Source organism: Octopus bimaculoides, chromosome 6 (genome assembly GCF_046866305.1).
Source record: "Octopus bimaculoides isolate indiv1 chromosome 6, ASM4686630v1, whole genome shotgun sequence".
Lineage (NCBI taxonomy): Eukaryota > Metazoa > Mollusca > Cephalopoda > Octopoda > Octopodidae > Octopus > Octopus bimaculoides.
Window position 1 is genome coordinate 3,578,682 of NC_142933.1, and position 7,916 is coordinate 3,586,597.

General features: G+C 65.0%; 1 non-coding gene across 1 annotated transcript; it reads left to right on the forward strand.

Annotated features, from left to right (window-relative positions):
- Positions 1-1,543: 1,543 nt before the first annotated feature.
- LOC149134910 (5.8S ribosomal RNA) lies at positions 1,544-1,702 on the forward strand. The gene has a single exon (XR_016242445.1). It is a non-coding gene; the product is annotated as a 5.8S ribosomal RNA (ribosomal RNA).
- The last annotated feature ends 6,214 nt before the right edge of the window (positions 1,703-7,916 follow it).

Here is a 7,916-nt window from a genome sequence, read left to right on the forward strand (position 1 = left end):
TACAGTGCGCTAGGCCGACGGTGCTGCACGCTTTGCGGCTCCACGAACATCAATATCTCTCTCGTCTTCCTTCCTGGCGTCGGCCGGCCAACATCGCCGTCGTCGCCGTCGCCTCCTCCTCGCCTTTCCGGCGCCATCCAGCCGGTTTCGTAAGCCGCGGCCGGGCCCCCTCGCAATCGTCGGCCCTCTAACAGTGCAGCCTCAGCCTCAGCCGAGCAACGAGCAAGTAGAAGCGGCGGCGTCATCAGCGGTGAACGAAGCCCGCAAGTCGTTATGCTTCCTTCTCGTTCTCTCTCTGGCAGCTGCCGACCGCGCAGTTTTCACCCAGCCTGCGTCCGCCCGAATACAGTGCGCTAGGCCGACGGTGCTGCACGCTTTGCGGCTCCACGAACATCAATATCTCTCTCGTCTTCCTTCCTGGCGTCGGCCGGCCAACATCGCCGTCGTCGTCGCCTCCTCCTCGCCTCCTCCTCGCCTTTCCGGCGCCATCCAGCCGGTTTCGTAAGCCGCGGCCGGGCCCCCTCGCAATCGTCGGCCCTCTAACAGTGCAGCCTCAGCCTCAGCCGAGCAACGAGCAAGTAGAAGCGGCGGCGTCATCAGCGGTGAACGAAGCCCGCAAATCGTTTCCGCTGTCGTTATGCTTCCTTCTCGTTCTCTCTCTGGCAGCTGCCGACCGCGCAGTTTTCACCCAGCCTGCGTCCGCCCGAATACAGTGCGCTAGGCCGACGGTGCTGCACGCTTTGCGGCTCCACGAACATCAATATCTCTCTCGTCTTCCTTCCTGGCGTCGGCCGGCCAACATCGCCGTCGTCGCCGTCGCCTCCTCCTCGCCTTTCCGGCGCCATCCAGCCGGTTTCGTAAGCCGCGGCCGGGCCCCCTCGCAATCGTCGGCCCTCTAACAGTGCAGCCTCAGCCTCAGCCGAGCAACGAGCAAGTAGAAGCGGCGGCGTCATCAGCGGTGAACGAAGCCCGCAAGTCGTTATGCTTCCTTCTCGTTCTCTCTCTGGCAGCTGCCGACCGCGCAGTTTTCACCCAGCCTGCGTCCGCCCGAATACAGTGCGCTAGGCCGACGGTGCTGCACGCTTTGCGGCTCCACGAACATCAATATCTCTCTCGTCTTCCTTCCTGGCGTCGGCCGGCCAACATCGCCCTCGTCGTCGCCTCCTCCTCGCCTTTCCGGCGCCATCCAGCCGGTTTCGTAAGCCGCGGCCGGGCCCCCTCGCAATCGTCGGCCCTCTAACAGTGCAGCCTCAGCCGAGCAACGAGCAAGTAGAAGCGGCGGCGTCATCAGCGGTGAACGATGCCCGCAAATCGTTTCCGCTGTCGTTATGCTTCCTTCTCGTTCTCTCTCTGGCAGCTGCCGACCGCGCAGTTTTCACCCAGCCTGCGTCCGCCCGAATACAGTGCGCTAGGCCGACGGTGCTGCACGCTTTGCGGCTCCACGAACATCAATATCTCTCTCGTCTTCCTTCCTTTCCTCGCCTCCGCGTCGGCCAGCATCAGCAGTGCTGGTAGGCGTAGTAGTAGTAGTAGCAAATACCGAAACCCTGGACGGGGGATCACTCGGCTCGTCCGTCGATGAAGAGCGCGGCTATCCGCGTGAACTGATGCGAATTGCAGGACTCAGTGAACATCGACACCTCGAACGCACATTGCGGCCCCGGGATCCCATCGTCCCGGGGCCCCGTCCGGTCGAGAGGCGGTCACGACACGAAAAAGCCGTCCGCCGTTGCAGCAGCAGCAGCAGCAGCGGCGGGGAGTCGGGAGTCGCAGGAAAGGGCGCGCGCCGTGGAAGCGGGCGGGCAGCGTGAACAGCTCGCCTTTCGTTCTCGCTACTGCTTCTGCTTCCGGCACGACTAGCGAGCGCGCGCCGCTCGATCCTCCGTCTCCCGCAATGCCAGACCGTCATCGCTGCGACACCTGCCACGGAGCGGCCGACATGTGCAGTAGCAGCAGGGAACGCACCGTCCGCCGTTCGTGCGCACTCTTCTGCCTGCCGCCCTCGCCGTCGTTGCCTCCTCTTATTACTCCGTGGCGGCCGTTGCCGCCGTCGCCGCCGCCGCAGCCGTCTGCATCTTCGGTCGGTGTTCGCTCTGTGGATCTCGTTTGCGAGCGTTCGTGCAGGCCATCGAAGACGACGACGACGACGACGACGACGACGACGACGAATCGAATGCGGTTTGCCGCAGCGACGACTTTTTATTTTTTTCTAAGCTGCCCTCGACTCGGACGAGACTACCCGCCGAACTTAAGCATATCGCTAAGCGGAGGAAAAGAAACCAACCGGGATTCCCTAAGTAACGGCGAGTGAACCGGGAGAAGCCCAACGCCGAATCTCGTCGGCCGCGCCGGTCGTCGAGAGCTGTGGCGCAAGGGTCGTACACGGTCGATCGTTTCGCCCGGCTAGGTTCGGAGTCCCCTCGATCGGGGCTGCCCAGAGCGGGTGCCAGGCCCATTCGGAGCCGGCGGCGATCGGCGGTGTTTCTTTTCGGCCCGAGAGTCGGGTTGCTTGGGAACGCAGCCCAAAGCGGGTGGTAAGCTCCATCCAAGGCTAAATACGGGGACGAGTCCGATAGCCGACAAGTACCGCGAGGGAAAGTTGAAAAGAACTTTGGAGAGAGAGTTCAAGAGACCGTGAAACCGCCCAGGGGTAAACGGGTAGGACCGCTCACCGCGATCGCGAGGGGACTCAGTCCGCTGCCACTTTCACCCCCGCCTCCTAAGGCGCCGTCGTCGCCGACGAACGCGTCGGTGGCGGCCGCTCGTTTCCGCGGGCGGTCGTCTGCCGCCTCGTCGGCGCTCGATTTCCGTGGCGCCGGCATCGGACGCACTTCCCCTCCGATCCGTCGTCGCGACCCGTTCCCGTCGGGCCGGTAGGCGCGCGGCGTCCGCAGGTCGCAGACGAGCGCCTCGGCGTCCGGAACCCGTTCACGCGGGGACCGACCGGCGTCGGGATCCACGCGCTTCTCTCGACCGGGCCCGTCGCTCCACGAAAGCGCAGGCACGGCTAACCGACGGAGACGGGCTAACGCACCTCGCCCTCAGCACTCACGACGCAGCGAGTCGCGAAAGCGACGCGGCCGCCCGCCTGCACCTTCTTCTTCTTCTCTTTGCTCGCTCACAATCGCTTCCTTCACGCTGCCGCCACGACTCGCTCGGCCTGCTGCTTCGGCTTCTTCATCTTCTTCCTTCTCGTCCGCCTTGGCGGCCTTGGCGGCCCGTATCGCAGCCGACACGTCGGCCTTTCCATCTCGCCGGCGGCAGTCCGCCGTCGAAGCGTCCGCATTCTTTTTGCTCGCTCCCAATCGCTTCCTTCTCGTCCGCCTAGTCCGCCGGCTAGGCCGCACACACTCCCGGCCGACAGCGCTTTCGATCGCAAACTCACGGGTACGGTACCGGCCGCGTGGCTCGTATCGCAGCCGACACGTCGGCCTTTCCATCGCGGTGCCGGCGGTTCGGCGGCGGCAGTCCGCCGCCGAGGCGTCGCTCTCAATTCGGCCTCTTTCGATCGGCTCTGCGGGTACGCGGCGGCGCCCGGCCGGCCGGCCGCCGGCCGACCGTCTGCCTTTCAATCGGCTGCGGTTCGGGGTGCGGGTCATAGGGTACGACCGTCCGATCGACGACTACCCTACATAGTAGTCTGGACCCCCTTGGGGTATGAGGGTCACCTAGAGGGTGACTATCCCACCGCACCCCGAGCCGCAAACTCGCGAACTCGGGAACTCGGACCCCGAAACGGGTACGCTAGCGGCCGCGTGGCTCGTATCGCAGCGCCGACACGTCGGCCTTTTCCATCTAGCCGGCGGCCGTCCGCCGCCGAGGCGTCCGCATTCTCTTTACTCGCTGCCAGTCGCTTCCCTCTCGCTGCCGCTTGCTGCTGCTTCTTCCTCTTCTTCTTCTTCTTCTTTCTCGTCCGCCTTGGCCGCCGTGTAACACACACACACAGACACACACACTCCCGGTCGACAGCGCTTTCGATCGCCAACTTACGGGTACGCTACCGGCCGCGTGGCTCGTAAGGCAGCCGATACGTAGGCCTTTCCATCGCACCGGCGGTTCGGCTGCGGCCGTCCGCCGCCGAGGCGTCCGCATTCTCTTTGCTCGCTCACAATCGCTTCCTTCACGCTGCCGCCACGACTCGCTCGGCCTGCAGCTTCGGCTTCTTCATCTTCTTCCTTCTCGTCCGCCTTGGCGGCCTTGGCGGCCTGTATCGCAGCCGACACGTCGGCCTTTCCATCTCGCCGGCGGCAGTCCGCCGCCGAAGCGTCCGCATTCTTTTTGCTCGCTCCCAATCGCTTCCTTCTCGTCCGCCTAGTCCGCCGGCTAGGCCGCACACACTCCCGGCCGACAGCGCTTTCGATTGCAAACTCACGGGTACGGTACCGGCCGCGTGGCTCGTATCGCAGCCGACACGTCGGCCTTTCCATCGCGGTGCCGGCGGTTCGGCGGCGGCAGTCCGCCGCCGAGGCGTCGCTCTCAATTCGGCCTCTTTCGATCGGCTCTGCGGGTACGCGGCGGCGCCCGGCCGGCCGGCCGCCGGCCGACCGTCTGCCTTTCAATCGGCTGCGGTTCGGGGTGCGGGTCATAGGGTACGACCGTCCGATCGACGACTACCCTACATAGTAGTCTGGACCCCCTTGGGGTATGAGGGTCACCTAGAGCCTGACTATTCTGCCGGGCCCCGACCCGCAAACTCGCGAATCGGGAATCGGGCCCCGTCACGGGTACGGTAGCGGCCGCGTGGCTCGTATCGCAGCGCAGCGCAGCGCCGACACGTCGGCCTTTTCCATCTAGCCGGCGGCCGTCCGCCGCCGAGGCGTCCGCATTCTCTTTACTCGCTGCCAATCGCTTCCCTCTCGCTGCCGCTTGCTGCTGCTTCTTCCTCTGCTTCTTCTTCTTCTTCTTCTTCTTTCTCGTCCGCCTTGGCCGCCTTGGCCGCCGTGTAACACACACACGCAGACACACACACACACTCCCGGCCGACAGCGCTTTCGATCGCCAACTTACGGGTACGCTACCGGCCGCGTGGCTCGTAAGGCAGACGATACGTAGGCCTTTCCATCGCACCGGCGGTTCGGCTGCGGCCGTCCGCCGCCGAGGCGTCCGCATTCTCTTTGCTCGCTCACAATCGCTTCCTTCTCGCTGCCGCCACAACTCGCTCGGCTTGCTTGCTTGCTGCTTCGGCTTCTTCATCTTCTTCCTTCTTCCTTCTCGTCCGCCTTGGCGGCCCGTATCGCAGCCGACACGTCGGCCTTTCCATCTCGCCTGCGGCAGTCCGCCGCCGAAGCGTCCGCATTCTTTTTGCTCGCTCCCAATCGCTTCCTTCTCGTCCGCCTAGTCCGCCGCCGGCTAGGCCGCACACACTCCCGGCCGACAGCGCTTTCGATCGCAAACTCACGGGTACGGTACCGGCCGCGTGGCTCGTATCGCAGCCGACACGTCGGCCTTACCATCGCGGTGCCGGCGGTTCGGCGGCGGCTGTCCGCCGCCGAGGCGTCGCTCTCAATTCGGCCTCTTTCGATCGGCTCTGCGGGTACGCGGCGGCGCCCGGCCGGCCGGCCGCCGGCCGACCGTCTGCCTTTCAATCGGCTGCGGTTCGGGGTGCGGGTCATAGGGTACGACCGTCCGATCGACGACTACCCTACATAGTAGTCTGGACCCCCTTGGGGTATGAGGGTCACCTAGAGCCTGACTATTCCGCCGGGCCCCGACCCGCAAACTCGCGAATCGGGAATCGGGCCCCGTCACGGGTACGGTAGCGGCCGCGTGGCTCGTATCGCAGCGCCGACACGTCGGCCTTTCCATCAAGCCGGCGGTTCGGCGGCGGCCGTCCGCCGCCGAGGCGTCCGCATTCTCTTTACTCGCTGCCAATCGCTTCCCTCTCGCTGCCGCTTCTTCTTCTTCTTCTTTCTCGTCCGCCTTGGCCGCCGTGTAACACACACACACAGACACACACACTCTCGGCCGACAGCGCTTTCGATCGCCAACTCACGGGTACGCTACCGGCTGCGTGGCTCGTAAGGCAGCCGATACGTAGGCCTTTCCATCGCACCGGCGGTTCGGCTGCGGCCGTCCGCCGCCGAGGCGTCCGCATTCTCTTTACTCGCTGCCAATCGCTTCCCTCTCGCTGCCGCTTGCTGCTGCTTCTTCCTCCTCTGCTTCTTCTTCTTTCTCGTCCGCCTTGGCCGCCTTGGCCGCCGTGTAACACACACACACAGACACACACACACACTCCCGGCCGACAGCGCTTTCGATCGCCAACTTACGGGTACGCTACCGGCCGCGTGGCTCGTAAGGCAGCCGATACGTAGGCCTTTCCATCGCACCGGCGGTTCGGCTGCGGCGGTCCGCCGCCGAGGCGTCCGCATTCTCTTTGCTCGCTCACAATCGCTTCCTTCTCGCTGCCGCCACGACTCGCTGCTTCGGCTTCTTCATCTTCTTCCTTCTTCCTTCTCGTCCGCCTTGGCGGCCCGTATCGCAGCCGACACTTCGGCCTTTCCATCTCGCCTGCGGCAGTCCGCCGCCGAAGCGTCCGCATTCTTTTTGCTCGCTCCCAATCGCTTCCTTCTCGTCCGCCTAGTCCGCCGCCGGCTAGGCCGCACACACTCCCGGCCGACAGCGCTTTCGATCGCAAACTCACGGGTACGGTACCGGCCGCGTGGCTCGTATCGCAGCCGACACGTCGGCCTTACCATCGCGGTGCCGGCGGTTCGGCGGCGGCTGTCCGCCGCCGAGGCGTCGCTCTCAATTCGGCCTCTTTCGATCGGCTCTGCGGGTACGCGGCGGCGCCCGGCCGGCCGGCCGCCGGCCGACCGTCTGCCTTTCAATCGGCTGCGGTTCGGGGTGCGGGTCATAAGGTACGACCGTCCGATCGACGACTACCCTACATAGTAGTCTGGACCCCCTTGGGGTATGAGGGTCACCTAGAGCCTGACTATTCCGCCGGGCCCCGACCCGCAAACTCGCGAATCGGGAATCGGGCCCCGTCACGGGTACGGTAGCGGCCGCGTGGCTCGTATCGCAGCGCCGACACGTCGGCCTTTCCATCAAGCCGGCGGTTCGGCGGCGGCCGTCCGCCGCCGAGGCGTCCGCATTCTCTTTACTCGCTGCCAATCGCTTCCCTCTCGCTGCCGCTTCTTCTTCTTCTTCTTCTTCTTTCTCGTCCGCCTTGGCCGCCGTGTAACACACACACACAGACACACACACTCTCGGCCGACAGCGCTTTCGATCGCCAACTCACGGGTACGCTACCGGCTGCGTGGCTCGTAAGGCAGCCGATACGTAGGCCTTTCCATCGCACCGGCGGTTCGGCTGCGGCCGTCCGCCGCCGAGGCGTCCGCATTCTCTTTACTCGCTGCCAATCGCTTCCCTCTCGCTGCCGCTTGCTGCTGCTTCTTCCTCCTCTGCTTCTTCTTCTTTCTCGTCCGCCTTGGCCGCCTTGGCCGCCGTGTAACACACACACACAGACACACACACACACTCCCGGCCGACAGCGCTTTCGATCGCCAACTTACGGGTACGCTACCGGCCGCGTGGCTCGTAAGGCAGCCGATACGTAGGCCTTTCCATCGCACCGGCGGTTCGGCTGCGGCCGTCCGCCGCCGAGGCGTCCGCATTCTCTTTGCTCGCTCACAATCGCTTCCTTCTCGCTGCCGCCACGACTCGCTGCTTCGGCTTCTTCATCTTCTTCCTTCTTCCTTCTCGTCCGCCTTGGCGGCCCGTATCGCAGCCGACACGTCGGCCTTTCCATCTCGCCTGCGGCAGTCCGCCGCCGAAGCGTCCGCATTCTTTTTGCTCGCTCCCAATCGCTTCCTTCTCGTCCGCCTAGTCCGCCGCCGGCTAGGCCGCACACACTCCCGGCCGACAGCGCTTTCGATCGCAAACTCACGGGTACGGTACCGGCCGCGTGGCTCGTA